The following is a 22,588-nucleotide window of genomic DNA, read 5'->3' on the forward strand; positions in this document are numbered from 1 at the left end:
GAGCCCTTCATGTCCTGTATATGGATTACGCTGCCTTTACTACAACTGTAGCAAACTGAGCCTACTGACTTATAACATGGAAAATCATTGCGGATTCATCCTTTTCTGACCTAAATTTCATAATTCATTCTTAGATTAATCTGCTTACTGGACTTTTATAAATCTGCTGCCCCATCTGTGTATCCTTGAGATAGTTCATACATTGCTTAGCTAGAAATTGTATCCCCCTTTTTTTCACAGGCAGAAGTTGAAATATCAGCAGTAAAAAATGCAAAGAACGTTATGTGCTGGTATTTGAAGATCACAAAGGTTATTTGGACTTTGGCTTGCATACATTTATTTTTACATTTGGATGAATTAATACATATAGTGAAAGAGACACGAGAAATATATTCGAATCAGAAAACATTCAATATTTTAAACAATTGTCTTCAAAAAGTAAAAATAAATTAAAATAGAACCTTTCCATCTCTTATCATGTTCTTTTGTGCATTTTCTGTGCTCATTTAATGAGTTCTATTCATTGATTCTAATTCAGGAGCCATTTGTTACATGTAACCGTAAATGTAATGGAATAATCTTAACCTTTTATATTCGCTTATAATAAATTGGAAATTAATTTGAACATATAACAGAAAATATTATCATTGAGAATTGATAATGGGAAAATAATTACTGTAGCTCAGGAAACCTCTAAAGTTAGCTAGATCATTCTGGAGTAGCAGATATGGCTGTTGCACCAAAATTTTGCGAATATTTGTGTACCTGTCCGTTGTCAAAAGTTTTGATTGTTTGGGATCTGCATGGGTTACCGTCCATACTCTAAGGCCATGTTTACATGGGGTAAAATGTGCGGCCTGAAAATATGGGTGGAAAATCTGCAGATTCAAATAATCTGGTGGGTGCTAGGGCCGCTCAGAAATGCGCCGTCTCATTTGACTCTATTGCATCGGAATGTCAGTGCTTAATATTCTGGCGGAATTCCGCATGGACCTACCGCTGTGTGAACATACCCTAAAAATTAATATGGGAAGTAACCCATGCAAACACTCAAAGAACATACAGATTCAATGCTGACTAACAACTAATCCATTGTGCTACCTGTGCATAACATACTTGTCTACAGTCCCTATTTTGTTGGGACAATCTTGCAAACCAAGCCACAAAAGGTATTAAGGTTATGTAAACTCTATGCAAAAGTAGATGTTTTAGGGACATCCCTGGGGCATTTCCGTACAATCTTACGGGTGGAACCTATTATTTTTAGTAACTATGATATAGTAAGATGACACCCCAAGTTCTTAATCTATATCCTCAGTAGTCTATACCACCCACCAGGTACATACCTGGTAGCAGTGACGTAGACTGGTGGCCCAAGGAAGTGCGCTTGGGCGCAGGAAACAGTCTGTTGCCGCGAGGTTGCTTCACTGAATCTACCCGCTGTACGCTGTCTGCTTTTACTGAATAAAATTTTTTAAGCAAATTACTTACGGGTGCATTCTGTTCATCTTCTTGATATTGTGTATATTTTATAGTGTCAATTGTTGTGCAGATAAAAAAGCAGCAACGAAAGTACACATATGTTATCAATTATAACAGCCCAGTGCCATAGGGTATATAGAATAAGTCACGGTGCCAGAGGTGTAGCTTGTAGCTTCTGGCCCCGATGCAAAATCTGCAACAGGGCCCCATATGCCAATTATATTACTGGTCTCTAATGGGGCAGATATGCTTTGGGGCCCCCTTAGGCACCAGGGCCCCGGTGCGACTGCGACCTCTGCTACCTTTATAGCTACGCCCCTGCACAGTGCCATAATAACAGTCATATGGTCACACCAGGTTTCACCACTCAGTTGGGTTATGCAACAATCATTCATAGGATATCCTATAGTGTAATATTTACGTATCAGATGCAGCACCTGAAAAGGGGGCAGCACAGAAATTGAAAAAAAGCATAACAAGTGTATCACAAAACAATGATATTCATATTTGTATCTCCTGGTGTCTGAACCTGGAAAACTCTTTTAAATACTTACAGTACTAATAGTGGCCTGAACAGGCTCTCGATGATAGTCGCTTTATCATCCTGGCTCCTTCTCTAGTGCACTTATAGACACAGACAGGAAAATAAAACAATGTAGCTGAAAGAACATTTCAAAGCTTTTTAGGAATGTTTGGAGAGGTAGTGTGAACTGTTTCCCAGGTCTGAGGCCCAGTTTTCTATACAAAAACATAAAAGATTATTCTTATAGGGGTACTCCGCCCCTAGACATCTTATCCCCTATCTAAAGGCTGCAGCACCCCAAACATCCGGTGCACGGAGCGAAATTCGCTCCATGCCGGATGACTGGCGATGCGGGGCGGAGGCTCGTGACGTCACAGTCATGCCCCCTCAATGTAAGTCTCTGGGAGGGGACATTAGGGCTGTCACTCCCCCTCCCATAGACTTGCATTGAGGGGACGTGGCCATGAGTGGGCGTGGCCATGGCTTCACGAGCCGTCGGCACTGCACCCGACACTTTAAATAAATGCCAGGTGCAGCAGGGAGATTGCAGGGGTCCCCAGTGGGACCCCCACAATCAGACATCTTATCCCCTATCCTTTGGATAGAAGATAAGATGTCTAGAGGCAGAGTACCCCTTTAAGGGACTACTGTGTAGATAAGACCCTGTTTTCTGGTGGATTCCGTTATATGAATTTAGCTCTGACCAGTTTAGACTACCTGAAAGGGTTCTTATTGTCCACAAATAGCACTTAAGTAGATGAAAAAACGAGTGCACTCCTAGCGCAGTATTGTATGAGAAAGATTGATATGCATTGCATTTACTAAAACATACAATGTGTCAACAGATATGAACCATTTGGCCCATCTAGTTTGCCCAATACCAGACTTTATTGTTCTGAGAGCACAACATCTAGATCAGGGTGTATAGTTTATATTGGGTCAACAGCCTTGAGATCCACCATATGCTAGTTCAAGGTTGGGAACAAAGTAAAACCATAAAGTCTCATAAAGCCATAAATAAATATTATAAAGAAAACAGGACCTTTTGGTGGGGCACTTCTCCTGGTCTGTACCAAGTATTAGTGTACTTGTGGGGACTAAGTCAGATATTTTTTGCCAAAACACCAGGTATAGGTGTAATCTAAAAATTATGCATTAAAACAATAAATTAAAAATAGAAAGTACAGGTAACCCCAGTAGAGCAACGCGTTACTTGTCCATAATAGACTCTTCATCAGTCATGTGCATCTGAGAATTCGGGTAGAAAACAGACATGGTGCACATCTACAATCTTGTATAATGATCTGATTGCTTCTCAGCATAATATCAAAAACTAACAGGTTGTTAGTATACATTTTTGATCAAAAAGTACAAGCCCACTCGCCATGTCAAGGCCACCTATTTAGAGTGGATCCCTAACGTCCCTAGCATAAAATGGCGTAGCACTGGGCGGCGACCACCACCGCCGCGACACCAGTGCCCACGGGGGGGAAACGACCCACTGGCAGAGCGGCCCCAATGCCACTCAAACCAGTCTATGGGTTGCACCTCCCCGCAGACACGGCGCCACGGCAGCAACGGACGCCACACAGAACCACACCAGTGTGAACAAGGTGTAATAGCTCACTTACCATGCTCTCCCAGTCAGACTGGGAGGCTGCTAGGAAAGAAATGGCCCTTGTGTAGCTAACTACTACTTATATAGGGTTGGGCTGAGGGGGTGGGGAAGAGTGCAGCACATGTTCAAACAAATAAAAAAAGGAGGGGATAGAAAACACAGTGTGAATTCGGGTAGAAAACACACATGGTGCACATCTACAATCTTGTATAATGATCTGATTGCTTCTCAGCATAATATCAAAAACTAACAGGTTGTTAGTATACATTTTTGATCAAAAAGTACAAGCCCACTTGCCACGTCAAGGCCATCTAACAACCTGTTAGTTTTTGAAATTATGCTGAGAAGCAATTGGATCATTGTGCAAGATTGTAGATGTGCACCATGTCTGTCTTCTACCTGAATTCACATTGTGTTTTCTATCCCCTCTTTTTTTTTTTTTGAACATGTGTCTGCACTCTTCCCCACCCCCTCAACCCAACCCTATATAAGTAGTAGTTAGCTACACATGGGCCATTTCTTTCCTAGCAGCCTCCCAGTCTGACTGGGAGAGCATGGTAAGTGAGCTGTAGCATCCTGTTCACACTGGTGTGGTGCTGTCCGACATCTGTTGCTGCTGTGGCGCCGTATCTGCGGGGAGATACGACCCATGGACTGGTTTGAGTGGCATTGGGGCCTCTCTGCCAGTGGGTCATTCCCCCTGTTGGCACTGGTGTCGCGGCAGTGGTGGTCGCCGCCCAGTGCTACGCCATTTTATGCTAGGGACGTTCGGAACCCACTCTAAATAGGTGGCCTTGACGTGGCGAGTGGGCTTTGTACTTTTTGATCAAAACGTATATACTAACAACCTGTTAGTTTTTGAAATTATGCTGAGAAGCAATTGGATCATTGTGCAAGATTGTAGATGTGCACCATGTCTGTCTTCTACCTGAATTTCCAGTCATGTGCATCTACCTGATGAAGTGTCCTTTGTGGATCAGAAATGTGTTGCTCTAGTGGGGTTACTTGTACTTAGTATTTTTTATTTATCATTTAAATAAGTTACTTTTGGAGTACACCTTTGCCTGTTTTTTATGGGAGCACCCAGGGAAGGGAACAGCTAAAGATCCTGTTTTTCTTAAGACTTTATGGTTTTATTATTTACCAACAACCTTCAGTAAACCTGAATAGGTTTTTTACCACGCATGCTCCAAAAGACATCTAAAGAAGTAAGGAATATGGCCTTGGATCAACGAACTGATACTGTATGTTTTGGTATCTACGGTAAAAATAACAGAATTTTCCTTTTATATATCCTAACTTTAAAACTAAGTAAGTCAGAATTAAAAGTTTAAAAAGCAGGGTTGAAATGTTAATACAAGGGTTAATTCTGTATTTGGTTCCCCACTCTTAACCCCTTCCCGCTATAGGATGTATGCTTAAGTCCCAGCACCTGACACGTTCGCGGGCTGGAACGTATGCATACGTCCTAACGATTTCCTGCACTGCCGCGGGCAGCGCAGGAGATCGGCAGTGGGACCCGGCTGTCAACCACAGCCGGAGTCCTGCCGCAGCTGCTGGGGCCGCGATCTCACCAATCCCGGCAGCATTAACCCCATAGATGCCATGATCAATCCTGATCACGGCATCTATGGTTTTGACAGGGGGAGTGTGCTCCACCTGTTCACCAACGGCGGCGCCGTGATACGATCGCGGGTTGTCGTTGGTTGCTATGGCAACAGGAGGTCAGATCATGACCCCCTGTCTGCTTGCTATGGAAGCCTGTGAGATCCAGCAACAGGCTGGATTGCGCATGCTGTACTGTGTGCAGCTGATCGGGTCATACTGTGCTGCAGTACAAATGTATTGCAGCATAGTATAACCTGTAAAAATTGTAAAAAAAATTTATAAAAAGTTCTTCAGTAAAAGTACAAAGTGTAAAAAAAAAAAAATGCCCCTTTCCCAATAAAGCCTTGTATTATCATCAAAAAAGATGAAAAATACAAATCATATACATAATAGGTTTTGCCACATCTGTAATGATGTTCTATGAAACTCTAATGTAAATTATCCCACATGATGAACGCCATTAAAAAAAACAACAACAAAAAAGCACAAAATTCGCCAATTTTGGTACAAATAGAGGAATAAAAAAGATCAAAAGGTAGCACATATAACAAAAATGATAGCAATAAAAAGTACAGCTCATCCCACAAAAAATAAGCCCCTAATGGTGTTGGACAAAAAATATTGGAATGTTGGAAAATGAATGGCAGAAAAATTATTTTGCTCAGAAAAGGAAAAAGAACCTAGAAAGCGATATAAAATGGGTATCGCCAAAGAATAAATATAACATCACTTTTAGCGCACAGTGTACACCATAAAAATAATGTGCGTGCATGTGCGTGCATGTGCGTGCATTCGTCATCATGCAGTTCCACAGCTTGTTTGTCAGGTGATGTCAGGCAAGTCATGTGATCAAAGGGAGCCTGGCTGTGCTCAGGGCTGGACTGGGGATCAAAACCAGCCCTGGAACCAATTGCATACTAGCCCCACTCAGCAGCGACGCCCAGATTTATCACTTTACGGTACACTATACATCTATCTATCAAACTGTTACCATCTATTTCCATCATGCTGTATACTAAGACCAATAATGCCAGTATACAAGGAGCAAATACTATCACCCTACATATTACCATAATACTTTTACAGACCAAATCCAGGATACTGAGACCAATATTATCAATAATACCAGTATACAAGAAAGAATATTATCAACATACATATTAGCATCATACTATTACTGCCCAAATCCTGTATACTAAGACCAATATTACCAATAATACCAGTATACAAGAAGGGATTTTCTCACCATTCATATTACCATCATACTGTTACTGACCAAATCCTGTATACTGAGACCAACATTACCTATAATTTTGGCTTTGCATTATCGGCTTATTGGCAAGGTAATTGCCGATACCGATAATGCCCAAAATCGTGATTATCGGCCGATAATATCGGCCAAACCGATAATCGGTCGATCCCTAGTTGACAGGTCATGTGGTTCCCCTATTATACAGGTGGCCTAAATAAGTAGGTGCCCGTGTTGTTAGCTGCCCCCTTTAGGTAGTTACTCCCTGTAGGCAGTAGCAGCCTTCTATAAGTAGGGGATACTACCTGTAGGTAGGTCCCATTGTAGATAATTGCACCCCTGTATAGTTGCAGCCCCGTATATAAAGTAGTAGCAGCCTTCCTTTAGGTGGTAATAGAAGCCCCCTTTAGATAGTAGTAGCAGCCCCCCTTTAGGTAGTAGTAGTAGCAGCCCTATTTAGGTACTAGTAGTAGCAGCCCATTTTAGGTAGTAGTAGTAGCATCCTCTTTTAGGCAGTAGCAGTAACAGCCTCCTTTCCAGTCCACACAGAACATCTATGTCATGCCATCGTCGGCACAGTCATATGACATCATTGTGCCGCCATTGCCGTTATAGACACTGTGTGCGGCCTTCCAGCAGGTACTGGGGACTGAGTGTCGAGGCTGGGGGCTTATAGCTCCTAGCTCCACTTTGTGGCTGATGCACACAAGGTCCTGATATTAAAGTTGGGACCTTGTGTGTTTGAGCGGTCACCGGGTGGCCAGTCACGGGCAGCCCCCGCCAGACCACTGGGCGGTCGGCATTTCGGGAATTTTCCGGTAACACGGTAGACCAGTCCGGCCCTGGCTGTGCTGGGTGGGGTAACAAATGTGGGGGAGGGAAACAAATCACCTCCCACCTTGAAACAAAAGATCCTGGGGATAGGAGTCTGAGGAAGGCCACAGAAACGGGAAGTAGCTAGTTCCCTAAAACAAGCCAGAAGCATGATGGGGACACAGGACATGATGATTTACCACCAACACAAGCACAGATCCTTGGTAAGCATGTCCATTACTGTATGGCACTTAATTACTACATTTTCCTTATGTTGGATATACCCCTAATTTTGCAATACTTCAAAAATATTCCGACCTGTTTTTCATTACAGAAAATTGTGTCATAGGACTTTACAATACAACCCTGCCATGGTATAGTGATACTAACTGGTTGGTTACTTCAATTTGATGAATACACAGGGGACAGGTTTAAATCGAGTTTTGTTGCTTTTATTAATTTTTACTAAGGAAAAAATATATCGGTGCAATAGCCGAATGGATTTCAATTAATTATGTATTTATATGGTGCCTTAAGCTAGTGCATATGCTGAGAAGTAAAACGTCTATTTATTTGCATCTAGTAAAATACATTGGATTAGGGAAGTCTCATTACCAACAAACACCATCATTATTTTTTCAGTGAAGTAAGGAAATTAGCAAACAACCTGATCAATGCCAAATCCAATTACTGTACAAAAAAGCGACATCAACAGAGAAACAGCACGAAATCTTCTGGTCGGAGAAGACTGACTCAAGAATCATTAGTGGGTTTTCATCTCATCCCCGGCACCATGATGGAAAGTTGCAGGTTAGAGTTGTGCTGCTGGCAACACCTCCGCTCTTATTGCAGTTTTTTTTTTTATTGTTTTTAACAAGGAATCTATTGCTTGTTTGCTTTTTATAATGAGCAGTGTTTACTGAATTACATTTTTTAAGTACTATATTTTTAACTTTTTTTACCTGCTGTGGAAGCCATTTTGCTTTTTCCAATTTTAGAATTGCTGTTCTGAGTTGTTATGAGCTGAGATCAGATATTTCTCACTAAAAGCCCTGGATATTAAATGGAGCATGATGGTAGGTTGGGGCATCGTAGCCTGCTGATAGACGCTAATAAGGGCCGTTACCATGAGCATTGCAGGACCTTTAATATGATGCTTTGAGGCACCATTTATCTGTTATATCAGTTTAATTTATACAGTATCTCATAAATGGGCTCACCCCTCACATTATAAATTTTCATATATTAATATATGTACACACACATAAATAAATATATATACGAGCTTGGTGCCTTACTATTTCATAGTTTCACATTTGCATCTATTACACCATAGCTGTATAGCTCTCCATGTTTTAACTGCATATTCATGTTTCACCTATATCCTTGTGCTGGCAGTGTGCTGCTGTATTCTTCTGTTGCTGTATATCTAGCCTAGTAGCGTGCACCTGCAGGCCAGGTCCATATAATAGTTTAGTATCAACTAAAGTGCTGGCTGACTTATTCTTTGTCTGTATTGCACATACGGGGGAGTGGCTACTTCCATGTTGGCTCTATCAGGTGTGTATATAAGGTGTCTTGGATGTTCCAGACCCTGCCATGCTTACTCAACTGTTCACACAGAGGCATATTTACAGTGTAGGGTCCTTCCCAATGTTGCCACCTTATCGCGGTGGGATGGTCCAAGCTATTTGACCGCCGGCGGAGACAAATTTGCGAGCTAAGTGCCTCACTATTTCATAGTTTCACATTTGCATCTATTACACCATAGCTGTATAGCTCTCCATGTTTTAACTGCATATTCATGTTTCACTTATATATCCTTGTGCTGGCAGTGTGCTGCTGTATTCTTCTGTTGATATATATATATATATATATATATATATATATTAGAGATGAGCGAATCTCTGAAAAATTTCTAAAAGAATTTGGTTTGGAACAAATTTTTTTGTGGTGAATTGCTATTAAGAACAGCTATTTCTGGCCTGCAGAGAGGCTCAATAGGGGTTTAGAACACTTTGCCTTGTCCTAATACGCATAGGGAGTGTGCTATGTTAGTGAAATAATACTGTTCAGTATGACATGCAGATTACAGGCATTGCTATTAGAATCACTGAAGAGCCCACCGTAGAGCCTCTGGATGTGGCAGTTTTTTTATGTAATTTTTATTCAATTTAATTTAAATTTATTTACATTTTTTGATTACCCATTCTGGTGGGCATCAAGTTGGTGGTCCTCTGCAAGACGAGACACCACCTTTTTCCAGCCCCTGCCTCTCAGCGCCGCCCTGACTGTGAAAGTGCAAATGTTTAATTTAATCAGTTATGGTTCATTGTTATTGTTCCAAGCTGTTTCTTTGGATTCTTGTGATAATTCCACATGTAATATGACATTGATGACCATAGGGCCTTATCTTGAAAAGATTACATAGATTTTTTAAATTTAAGATTAATATTAGATTATCAATGTCCCAAGATTTAATGTCCCAGTGTTTACTTTGAACTAATACTGTATGACCACAAAACCCAATCTACCGTATTTATCGGGGTATACCACGCACCGGCCTATAACACGCACCCTCATTTTACCAAGGATATTTGGGTAAAAAAAGTTTTTTACCCAAATATCCATGGTAAAATGAGGGTGCGTGTGTGCGCGTGTATACCCCGATACACCCCCAGGAAAGGCAGGGGGAGAGAGGCCGTCGCTGCCCGCTTCTCTCCCCCTGCGTTTCCTGGGGTCTAGAGCCCTGCTGCCGGCCCTTCTCTCCCCCTAGCTATCGGCGCCGCTGCCCGTTCTGTCCCCCTGACTATCGGTGCCGGCGCCCCATTGCCGGCGACGATAGCCAGGGGGAGAGAAGCGGAGCCGGCAATGGGGCAGCGGCGCCGACAGCCAGGGGGAGAGAAGGGACAGGGGCACCCATTGCCGGCGCCACTGCCCCGTTGCCTCCCCCCATACTGACGTCATGCGCTGCGCCGTGCAGCACATAGCAACGACGCAGGGGAAGCACACCGGAGGCCTGAAGCAGAGCGGACCCGACCCCGGCAACAGGTAATTATGCAACCGGGGATGGGGGGAGGCAACGGGGCAGCGGCGCCGGCAATGGGTGCCGCTGCCCCTTTTCTCCCCCTGGCTGTCGGCGCCGCTTCTCTCCCCCTGGCTATCGGCGCCGGCAATGGGGCGCCAGCACCGATAGTCAGGGGGAGAGAACGGGCAGCGGCGCCGATAGCCAGGGGGAGAGAAGGGCCGGCAGCAGGGCTCTAGACCCCAGGGCAGGCAGGGGCAGAGAAGCCAGCAGCGCTGGCTGTCTCTGCACCTGCAAAGCCGCTGCAGTTCATTGATTTAAAGCGCCCGCTTTAAATCATTGAACTGCAGCGGCTTATCGGCGTATAACATGCACATAGACTTTAGGCTAAAAATTTTAGCCTAAAAAGTGCATGTTATACGCCGATAAATACGGTAATAAGGAGTCACATGGCGGCACAATGACAGAGCCTAGAGGTGGAAGCAGCATGAGGAGACCATAATCTGGCAGAATGACACAGCCTGGAATTGGCGGCAGCAAGAGGAGACAATAGGGCTTCATAATCCCTAAGATTAAAAAATGAATTTTCAAATTTAAATTGAAGATTTATGGTACCATAAACCTTTTTGGGTAATGTCCCAGGCCCAAGCAGCATCAATAAACCATATAATGGCTGAATGACACAGCCTGGAGCTGGCAGCAGCATGAGGAGACAATAGGACTTCACAATCCCTTGTAATGGTCTTACCGCGTAGATGGTTGGAAAGTGGATCTGTTGACCTGTGTCGACAAAGGTTTAACCACACCAGGGAGCGGAGTCTAAGGCAGCACTCAGGTCGCTATCCCTGGCACGATACATCCACACAGGATACCCAGATTAACTTGGCATGGAGAAGAAGCATAGTCGGACGTAGTACGGGTCAGAAGGCTGGCAGCAAAGAAGCATAGTCCGGTCACAGGCACAAGCTCAGGAGGCAGGTGGCAAAGGAGCAAAATCGGGTCAGAGGCACAAGGTCAGAAGGCAGGTGGCAAAGGAGCAAAGTCAGGTCACAAGCTTGAGGTTAAAACACTAATATGGCACAAACTCAGAAACGCTTTCCTTAGGGCACTAAGCACAAAGATCCGGCAAGGGTTAAAGGAAGTGCAGGGTTAAATAGGGTCAAACTACACAATCACCAATTAGTGGTGCACTGGCCCTTTAAATTTTACAGAGCTGTCGCACACGCCCTAGGAGGCAGGGGCGTACACGCTGGCGAACATGGGGAGCAGAGGAGCGAGGAGGTGAGTGGACGCTCGGGCCTCGGATGCGGGCGCGTCTCTCATAGAGAGTCCCGGAGCCGCCGGGGTCACAAGATGGGGAGCACTCAGGGCCAGACGGAACGGCTGGAGCAACGCCCGAGACACGCGTGCGGACTCGTCCCGCGAGTCTCGGGTTGGGCAGGAAGAGAGGAGGGGGAGCGCTCTTAGGCCTCAAATGCACATGACGCTCTCTCACTTTGGAGCCCTGTCGTATTTCAAGGCAACAGGGGGTATTTCCATACTCTGGAAAAATTGTGTTACAAATTTGGGGGTGCTTTTTCTCCTTTTACCCCTTATGAAAAGGTAAAGTTGGGGTCTACACCAGCATGTTAGTGTAAAAAAATTAAATTTTTTACACTAACATGCTGGTGTTGCCCTGCACTTTTAAGTTTCAAAAGCGGTAAAAGGAAAAAAAGACCCCCAAAATTTGTAGCCCCATTTCTTCTGAGTAAGAACATACCCCATATGTGGATGTAAAGTGCTCTGCGGGCAAACTACAATGCTCAGAACAGAAGGAGCGCCATTTGGCTTTTGGAGAGAGAATGTGTCAGAAATTGAAGGCCATGTGTGTTTACAAAGCCCCCATAGTGCCAGAACAATGGACCCCTACCCCACATGTGACCCCACTTTGCAAACTACACCCCTAACAGAATTTAATAAGGGGTGCAGTGAGCTATTACACCCCACAGGTGTCTGACAGATTTTTGGAACAATGGTCCGTGAAAATGAAAAATTTTATTTTTCATTTGCACAGCCCACTGTTCCAAAGATCTATCAAATGCCAGTGAGGTGTAAATGCTCACTGCACACCTTATTAAATTCTGTGAGGGGTATAGTTTCCAAAATGGGGTCACATGTGGGGGGGGGTCCACTGTTCTGGCACCACGGGGGGCTTTGTAAACACACATGGCCCCCGAATTCTATTCCAACCAAATCCTCTCTCCAAAACTCAATGGCGCTCCTTCTCTTCTAAACATTGTTTGCCCGCAGAGCACTTTACATCCACACATGGGGTATTTCCCTACTCAGAAGAAATGGGGTTACAAATTTTGGGAAGCTTATTCTCCTATTACCCCTTGTGAAAATGAAAAATTTGGGGTAACACCAGCATTTAAGTGAAAAAAATCAAATTTTTTATTTTCACGTCCAACTATAGTGGAAATGTTCACTGCACCCGTTATTAAATTTTGTGAGGGGTGTAGTTTCCAAAATGGGGTCACATGTGTGGGGGGGGGTGTCTACTGTTCTGGCACCACGGGGGATTTGTAAGCGCACATAGCCCCCGACTTCTATTCCAACCAAATTCTCTCTCCAAAAGCTTAATGGCGCTCCTTCTCTTCTGAGCATTGTAGTTTGCCATGTGTGTTTACATGTGTGTTCCCGCGCGCGGGAAACACTGAACTCTGTTTAACCCCTTCAGGTACAGACTTGACACATTTAATTTGTGACGATTAACAGCCTCTCTTTCACCTTTCCCAATACTTTTATCTCTGCCACAGTATAAACAAACTTTAACAATACAGTTTTGTATACTTTGCTGGCGCACACTTTGTCGCAACTGGATGCGTTTCTTTATTAAACACAGTTCAGACTTGGGGGGAAGGACTTGCGGCAACTTGCCTTTGGCACACACCCGTATCCTGTTAATGGGTGGCCTGACTTGATTTGACTGGGTGGCTGAGTAGTTAAGGCACACAGGTGTATGGCGGGACCATGGGTGTAGCGGTTTTAATGGTGGGATCAGATGGTATTAACCTTGGGGGCAAGATGTTGTTAACCCCTAGTGTTCGTGATGCCAGTGCGGTTTTAGGGTTCCGGGACCCCGACACGTCCGGTTTCTCCACTATCCCAGTTGCTAGTAGGGAAATGAGAGTCCACAACCAGTTATGGTCAAACGGAGGCTTTACTGAGTAGAAGACAGATGGAATTATGTTCACAGCTAAGGCCAGATTTCTCAGAGAGGTGGCCAAGACCCAGAAGGACCTCGCAGCTTGCTGGACCAATAAACTTGTAATTAACTTAGCTCAAGATTGGACTTGACTTGACTGTATGCAGGACCTGACTAGTTTCAGTGACAGCAGACATAGAGTTGAGACTTACTGGAATGACTGTAGCTTTTGGGGTCTTCCAGATGCTGATCACTTGCACTGGCTGGTTCTCAGTAAAGAAAGAGAGTGAATTGTAATGGACACCCCTTAATATAGTGGGGAGCTAGACTAAAGCCCATTGGTCAAGCTGCGGGTCATAGGTTAAGCTGGTGCTCTCTGGGAGAACATGTGACAACAAATCATGTAACATAACATGTGACAGACTTACACAGGTCCTTTAGACCTCCCACAGGTCCTTTGTACTACCTATACATTAGGAGACTGTCTAGGCATTAAAGTGATATACACAACATTATGGAACAACAGGGGGAGACCTTGCAGGGGTGCTCCCAGGTCACTGAGGGTCTCAACCTGAGGGTAGTACAGGACCATGTCCTGTACTGGGACATCACATATGTAACATAGAAAAATAAAAATTAAGATATAAAGAAAATGAAAATAAAAATAATAAGAATAAGAATAAGAATAAAGAAAAAATTGTATATATAAATCATATGTGAGATACTGTATACATTTGAGGGGAGACTCACTTATGGGAGATACTATATATATATATATATATATATATATATATATATATATATATATAATGTGAGGAGTGGACTTACTTATGGGAGCTACTATATATAATGCGAGGAGTGGACTCACTTATGGGAAATACTGTATACAATGTGAGAGGTGGATTCACTTATGAGAGACATTGTATATAATGGAAGGGGTGGACTCACTTATGGGAGATACTGTATATAATGTGAGGGGTGGACTCACTTATTAGAGATACTGTATATATAATGTGAGGGTTGACTCACTTATGGGATATACCGTATATAATGTGAGGAGTGGACTCACTAATGGGATATACTGTATATATAATGTGAGGGGTGGACTCACTTATGGGAGACACTGTATCTAATGTGAGGGGTGGACTCATTTATGGGATGTACTGTATATATAATGTGAGGGGTGGACTCACTTATGGGAGATACTGTATATATAATGTGAGGGATGGAATCACTTATGGGATATACTGTATATATAATGTGAGGGGTGGACATACCGCATTTAATGTGAGGTATGTACGATACACATTTTTTACTTGCAAAATGGGAAAAGGAGGGTTATTTAAATTTTTTAGAGAGGGGCTCATATGTTTTTTTTAACTTTTTTTAACCCTTAATGACCACGGACGTATATTTACATCCGTGGACTGCTCCCGATCTGTGAAGCTTCTAAGTGCGTTTCGTATCTACGGGGTCCCGGTTGCTATCAATAACCGGGACCCGCGGCTAATACAGGACATCGCCGATCGTGCTGATGTCCGGTATTAAACCTTTAGATGCCGCGATCAAAGTTAATTGCGGTGTCTAAAACGGGAGAATATGCTGCCGGTTAGCTCAGCGGATCTGGTGGGGACTGCCGCGGTGAACTCACGGCGTCCTGAACAGCTGAGAGGACAGCAGGAGGCTTTCTACCATGCTCCACACTGTCCGATCGACATTTGATTACTCCGAGCATGAGATCCAGGCTTGAGAATTCAAGCGCAGATAACACTGATCAATGCTATGCTGGCATAGCATTGAACAGTGCTAGCAATCAGTGTAACACATGTTATAGTCCCCTATGGGGGCTATAACATTGCAAAAAAAAAGTGTAAAAAAAAAAAAATAAAGTTCATAAATGTGATTTAACCCCTTCCCTAATAAAAGTCTGAATCACTCTCCTTTTCCCATTTAAAATCAAAAAGTAAATAAAAAACAAAAAATATGTGGTATCGATGCGTGCGTAAATATATATTTATAAAAATATATTGTTAATTAAACTCACGGTCAATGGTGTACACGCAAAAAAAATTCCACGGTCCAAAATAGTGTATTTTTGGTTACTTTTTATACCATAAAAAAATTTATAAAAGTGATCAAAAAGTCGGATTAAAACAAAAATGTTACCAATAAAAACTTCATATCACGGTACAAAATATGAACCCTCAAAAATAAAAAAGTTATAGGGGTCAGAAGAGGACATTTTTAAATGTATTCATTTTCCTCCATATAGTTATGATTTTTTCCAGAAGTACGACAAAATCAAACCTATATAAGTAGGGTATCATTTTAATTGTATGGACCTACAGAATAAAGATAAGGTGTCATTTTACCGAAAAATGTACTGCGTAGAAACGGAATCCACCAAAAGTTGCAAAATTGTGTTTTTTCTTCAATTTTGTCGCACAAGGATTTTTTTTTTCCCCGTAGATTTTTGGGTGAAATTACTGATGTCATTACAAAGTAGAATTGGTGACACAAAACAAAAAGCCATCATTCGGATATTTAGGTGCAAAATTGAAAGGGTTATGATTTTTAAAAGGTAAGGAGGAGTAAACCAAAGTGCAATAACGGAAAAATGCTTGGTCCTTAAGGGGTTAATACGCTTCTGGCTGTCCTGCTGTGGGGGGGGGGGGGGGGGCAATGTGACCACTAAGCCACCAAGCACATGTAAATTAAGTCTTTAGATGCCATGATCAGAATTGCTCACGGTTTCCTAAGACATCAGTATGGTGGCTGATGTCCCCCTTTTGCAGTAAGTCATGGACTGCTGACATCAGCCGGTACTCACAGCTATCTATGAGACAATGTGCAGTTGCTATGCTCCCTTCATAGAGTCTTAACACTGCAGGACCTAAATGTACATAATAGTGCATCAGTACCAGGCAGTCATGAGGTACATTTACGTCCCATGTCCTCCAGGGGTTAAGGGGCATTCAGGATAATGTTTTGCCTACCTACCTGTGCTCTAGACACAGTAAAATTGAAAATAATCCTTCCTCACACCCACAAGTATAGATTTTTTTTTCGCACAGTTAAGGCCAATGTACAATGTGGAGACTCAATGAGGAACTTCCTCACTAAATTTGAATACCCCCTCCAATCCTGTCTATGGGAGGGTGTGTAATGGCTGTCACGCCCCCTCCCATAGACATGAATGGAGGGGGTGGGGTGTGACATCATGAGGGGGCATGGCGTGACATCACGTCTCCAGTCCCGGAAACACAGAGGTTTCAGAGACTGGAGCAGCAGCCCGTCATAGAATGCAGGTGCTGCACGGAAATTACAGGGGGTCCCAGCAGTGCCCCCCCTTGGCATCAGACATCTTATCCCCTATCCTTTGGATAGGGGATAAGATGTCTTTAGCCGAAATACTCCTTTAATTCCGAATGGAAAATCCTTAGTGTGCATGGGTTCTTAGTAAATTCTCATGAATACACCTTTAATTATAGTAACCAGTATGTACTATAATAATGTGATTGACAGCATCCAGTAGCACAAACTGACATATTTTTGGCATCCCCTACGTATTATTGCAACGTATTGACCCTTGCAGAGATCTCTGACATACACCTCTTCCAGGGTCAAAGTGTGGCAATTATAAATGTCGGAGATAACACGAAACATGTCAGTCTGTGTTTCTGGATGCTGTCAGTCACGTTTTCCTATGGCTGGATATAGCCAGTGTAATGGGATCACTGTTTCTTTTTAACTCTAAATAAATTTTCTAAGGGCAATTTTTGAGCACTGTTAAACCTTTTTTCTTTTGATGTGTAACAGAAATCTGTACAATTGTGCAAACTGTTTAGTCCATTTTCATCGTGTTCTACTTTGGGAAATAATTCGAAGGGAATGTATCACATTTTTTTTACTGATTAGAGCGATATACTGAAACACTTTGTTTTTGTTTAATCTGTTTTTATATTCTGATGCAACAATAGAGAGAAGCTTTCCAATTTAATTGAATGGTAAACATTATTGGGCATACTCTGTGACCTTTGAAGTGGTCATTACACAGGGAGGTGGTGGCTGCACTGTGCGCTTCAGCTATTGTCTTCTCTATTGATATCACCTAACACTGTAAGGGCCCATTCTGCTATGAAGAGTCCAGAATTTGAATCCGGAATTTGAATTTCTACAGAAGATCTTTCCGCCAAAAATTTTTTAGCAGTGTGCATGGTGCAGCAAAATCCCATGAAAGGTTGCTTCACAGTAATCTCTGCCTGGGCCTGGAATTTAAGACAGAGCTGGAGACCTTTGAGGCTGAAGCCACACGAACAGTATTCAGAGTGGCAAAAGGTGACCCGGCTACAGGACACCACATTAGGGCAATCAATTTATAATGGGTTCCTAGCTCACAAGCTGATCACAGGGTGTAACTCTGCTGAGTATTCTACATTTTGCTGTAACCTATGGGGAATTACACTCATAAATGGCCTTCCATTGTTTTCAATTGGATTCTGCTGCACCTCTCACACCACAGAACGTCTGCTCCAGAGATTCCGGACTCCAGACACCATCAAAAGAATCCGCTCTGAAATGCATTGCCGTCTATTGAGACAGCGCATTCCGGAGCGCTTATAGATGGAATCTTTACTTGGAATACTTGGGGTATTCCAGGCGGAGATTTTATAGTGTGAATGAGCCCTAACTGTTTTGCTAGCACACGCTACAGATGGAATCGCTGTCCGGAATATCTTGGATATTTCGGACAGAACTTTTGTAGTGGGAATGAGCCCTAACTGTTCAATTCCTCTTTAGTACTTTACAAGAGAAATAGGTGGCAAATTCTTTAATGTATGGATGGGATTGATTGTCTAAAGTGGCAAACAGGGATGGAAGGAGGGTTAGAAAGAATTTGCTGCCATCTACGATAAAGGTTTTTTATCCTTGCTCCTAGAAACATTTTAAAACTCCTTTATTTCCTCTTGTCAGACTAAAAGGAGGTCATCACACCATACCCAATCATCTAAAATAGTATAAGTAGCTTGATTAATTGACTATGCTATGTAACAGGTATCCCGAACAGGTATCCCCAAGACAACAAAGTCCATCAATCACAAAGTAAAGAACCCCTAGTGGTAGATGTTCCATTTAAAGGGGTACTCCACTGGCCAGTGTGGTACTAAATGTTCCAAATGCCGTTTTCGCGCTGCGAGGGTTGGCTACGCCCCCTCATGACATCACAGCCACGCCCCCTGAATGCAAGTCTTTGGGAGGGGGTATGACGGCTGTCACGCCCCTTCTATAGACTGGCATTCCGGGGGCATGGCCATGATGTCGTGGGGAGGCGTGGCTGGCCCCCACAGTGCAAAAACAGGGTTCGGAACATTTAGTTCTACCCTGGCCAGTGTTTAATGGCTAATACAAGTCCTGAACACAGGACCCATGGAGTATCCTAAAGGCCCATTACACGGGCCAAGATAGTGCACGATATATGATACATGATCAGCGCAAATTTAATGAGCCTTTGCGCAGCTCATCAATTGCATGCTGGGCCACACGAAAGATCACAGGATCATTTGGGCAGACCTTTAATTTCATCATTATTTGGCGCACATCCTCTGTATACTCAGGACAATGTGCGGTTGATGACAATGATTTTAATATCTGCATAAAAGAAGGGTTTTCTCTTTCATCAACTCATCTTCAGCTCTTTTAGTGTGTGTTCACACATTCAGGTTTTTAATTAGAATTTTTGGAAAGCGAGGAATGGATTGGAAAAGAGCACACGTTCCCAGTTTTAGCTTTGTATTCAATATTTTCAAGTACAAACCTGAGCAAGTGAAAATACCTTTAAATGGCCACTTATCAGCTATGATTGTTACTACAGCTGCTCATTCAGCCAATAATCTGTCAATATAAAAAGGCTTTAAGACAATATTTGTCAATGGTTTGTAAGCCCATGGATTGAAGAAGTTATCAAAGATTAAAAAAAATGTCCTTCTTTTTAATGTCCCCAAATGCGATAAAATGAATAGAACAATCCATACTCACCCGTCTCATCTCTTGTACAAGCTTGAATTAGCCATTACCTATCCTATATGTCCTTTCTTAACATCTTGAACTATGCACATAAAGCCCACAGGTGACCAGTTGCTATGGTTTTATTGCAGTTTTTTTTTAGCTTTAACCAACGTTACTAAACAACCTCCCCACGCTGCATTGTCATTATGACGGCCTCGGTCTATTGTGCCTTTGCTATGAGGCTGCCTCTGATCTTCAGTTTCCTTTTTAATAGAAAGCAAGTCCTGCAGGCGCAGCATGTATAGAGCGTCACTTGTCACTTCCATGTGATTTCTTAATCAGTCTCCTTGCCCGTTCTGCTAGCACCGTGTGTTATACTTAGCAGAGATTAGCTCCGGCTTCATTTTACATAAACAAACTGTGCCTGGTGATTATCGGAGCTGGCATGCCATGTCTTCCAGTAATAAGGTGCACTTTGATGATGATCATATGGGTCTTCTAATGGCATCCATGTTTATACACGCTGCATAATGTTGGATGATTTGAGCCTGTGTTATCAGAGGCAATTACACCCAGTATGCTGCCTAGTGAAAGGACACCCACACTCTACCACGTAAAAGTATAAAGGTAACTAAGAATAGTGCTAACAGTGCGATCCTCTTAGTATCAAATATAAAATATACTTAAAGAAGAACCTCAGCAAAAATTAGCTTATTCCCTATCCACAGGATAGGGGATAAGTAACTGAATCCGTGGGTCTGACCACTGGGACCCCCTGCGATCTCCAGAACAGCACCCTGGCTCTCTCAGTGAGGACCATGTGTCATCTACCAGTAGATGGCACACGCTCCATTGATTTCTATGGGATCAAGGGTGATGCCCGAGAGCTGTACTTGGGTCTTTTCGGCACTCCCATATAAATTAATAGAGCGCCTGCCATCTGCAGCGTGCGCTCCTCACTGAGAGCCGAGTCCCATTCCAGAGATTGTGAGGAATCCCAGCAGGCAGACCCACAGTGATCAGCTACTTATCCCCTATACATAGGAAGTAAATTGTTGCTGAAGATCTAAAAATATCATGTAGAAAAAAAAGTGGGCACTCACCCTTTAAAACGTAGCTTTTATTTCTTCATATTAAAACCGCTCTCATGGCATGCAAACGGAATGGACCGCGGCGAGTGCCTGTGTCCGTTCTGTTCCCTTGCCATAAGAGCGGTTTTAATATGAAGAAATAAAAGCTACGTTTTAAAGGGTGAGTGCACGTTTTTTTTTTCTACATAGTTTTTTATTTCTATTAATGAACATACATATCACACGTAAACAATAAATACAAACAATAAATACTTTCATACAAAATTTTTATTCATTGTAACTTTTCCCCCATCCCCTGTTGGCAAAAAAAAGGAGAAAAACACAGGTAATATCTCCCTGTGACTTATCCGCAAAGCCTCCAAGATCCCTGGAACTGTTTGCATGCCTCTTTTTCTTCTTTTTTTTACTTTTAACGATCAGTTCTTCATAACTTCTTATTTTACCTGCTTGGTCCTTCCAGTATTCCTCTTGAACTTACCTTCTTGTTAAACCAAAACCTCAAAATGGCAAAACATTTTTTTTAGATAGAACTGGTTGACATGATATTTCTAGTGCGGATTTTGCTGGACTATGTTCAGCAATGAGCACCACCCAGTGTGTTTTGTTGCCCTGTTCATAAGCAGTTGCCTATATATTTTTTCCATGTCTCTGTTATTTGGAACTGTAGCGCTACCCAGGGGTGGACATATTGCTTTGCAGCCGATTCAGCTGCACAGGGGCCCAGTGTTTGAGGAGGCCCACCGCCCTGGCGAGCCCCCTCACACAACACACACGTGAGCAGCGGCGCTGCGCTGGCCCTGATTACTGTCCTAAAGTGGCTATTATGCGCTGCGGGCACATTAGACAGCAAGCCTGCCTGCCAACCCGGGTGTGACAAGGGATGTCGCGCAAGTGACGTACCTCCGTGCGTGTTGGGGGGGCTATGCTACCTAATGTGGGGAAACTGCTACCTAATGTGGGGAATCTATGCTACATAATGTGGGGAAACTGTTACATAATGTAGGGAATCCATGCTACCTAATGTGGGTAAACTGCTACCTAATGTGGGGAATCTATGCTACATAATGTGGGGAAACTCCTACCTAATGTATTGAATCTATGCTACCTAAAGTGAGGAAACTATGCTGCCTAATGTGGTGAAACTATGCTACCTTATTTGGGGAAGCTATGCTACGTAATTTGGGGAACCTATGCTACCAAATGTAAGGAATATATGCTACCTAATGTGGGGAAACGATGCTACCTGTGGGGAATCTATGCTATCTAATGTGAGGAATCCATGCTACCTTATGTGGGAAACTGCTACCTAATGTGGGGAATCTATGCTACCTAATGTAGGAAAACTATGCTACTTAATGTGTGGAAACTCTGCTACCTAATATGGGGAACCTATGCTACCTAAAGTGAGGAAACTATGCTGCCTAATGTAGTGAAACTATGCTACCTCATGTGGGGAAACTATGCTACCTAATTTGGGAAAGCTATGCTACCTAATTTGGGAAAGCAATGCTACCTAATTTGGGGAAACTATGCTACCTAATGTAAGGAATCTATGCTACCTAATGTGGGGAAACTATGCTACCTGTGGGGAATCTATGCTATCTAATGTGAGGAATCCATGCTACCTTATGTGTGGAAACTGCTACCTAATGTTGGGAATCTATGCACATCTCTCCACGTAAACAGGAACAGTCAAGCGATCATATATGTAGCTATTCAATCCCAATAATTGGGCCTTGTAAAGAATTATTGTAATCATCACTTGTATCGGGCAGATATCATATTTACAAGATTACTATTTTGTGTCTTTCACTAAGAGCAATAAAACATTTTTAGCTGACTAAAATAGTACTAATCTTTTGTTTCTTTTAATCCTTCTTTTCACCACAAGTTTTTACGCCACAAAGCAGCTATACTGGGAGTTTCCCCTTTGCATATAGGAAATATTACCAATGGAGCGGTTTACAGTTTATCTCTTAATAATGA

Source organism: Hyla sarda, chromosome 6, assembly GCF_029499605.1.
Source record: "Hyla sarda isolate aHylSar1 chromosome 6, aHylSar1.hap1, whole genome shotgun sequence".
Taxonomy (NCBI): Eukaryota; Metazoa; Chordata; class Amphibia; order Anura; family Hylidae; genus Hyla; species Hyla sarda.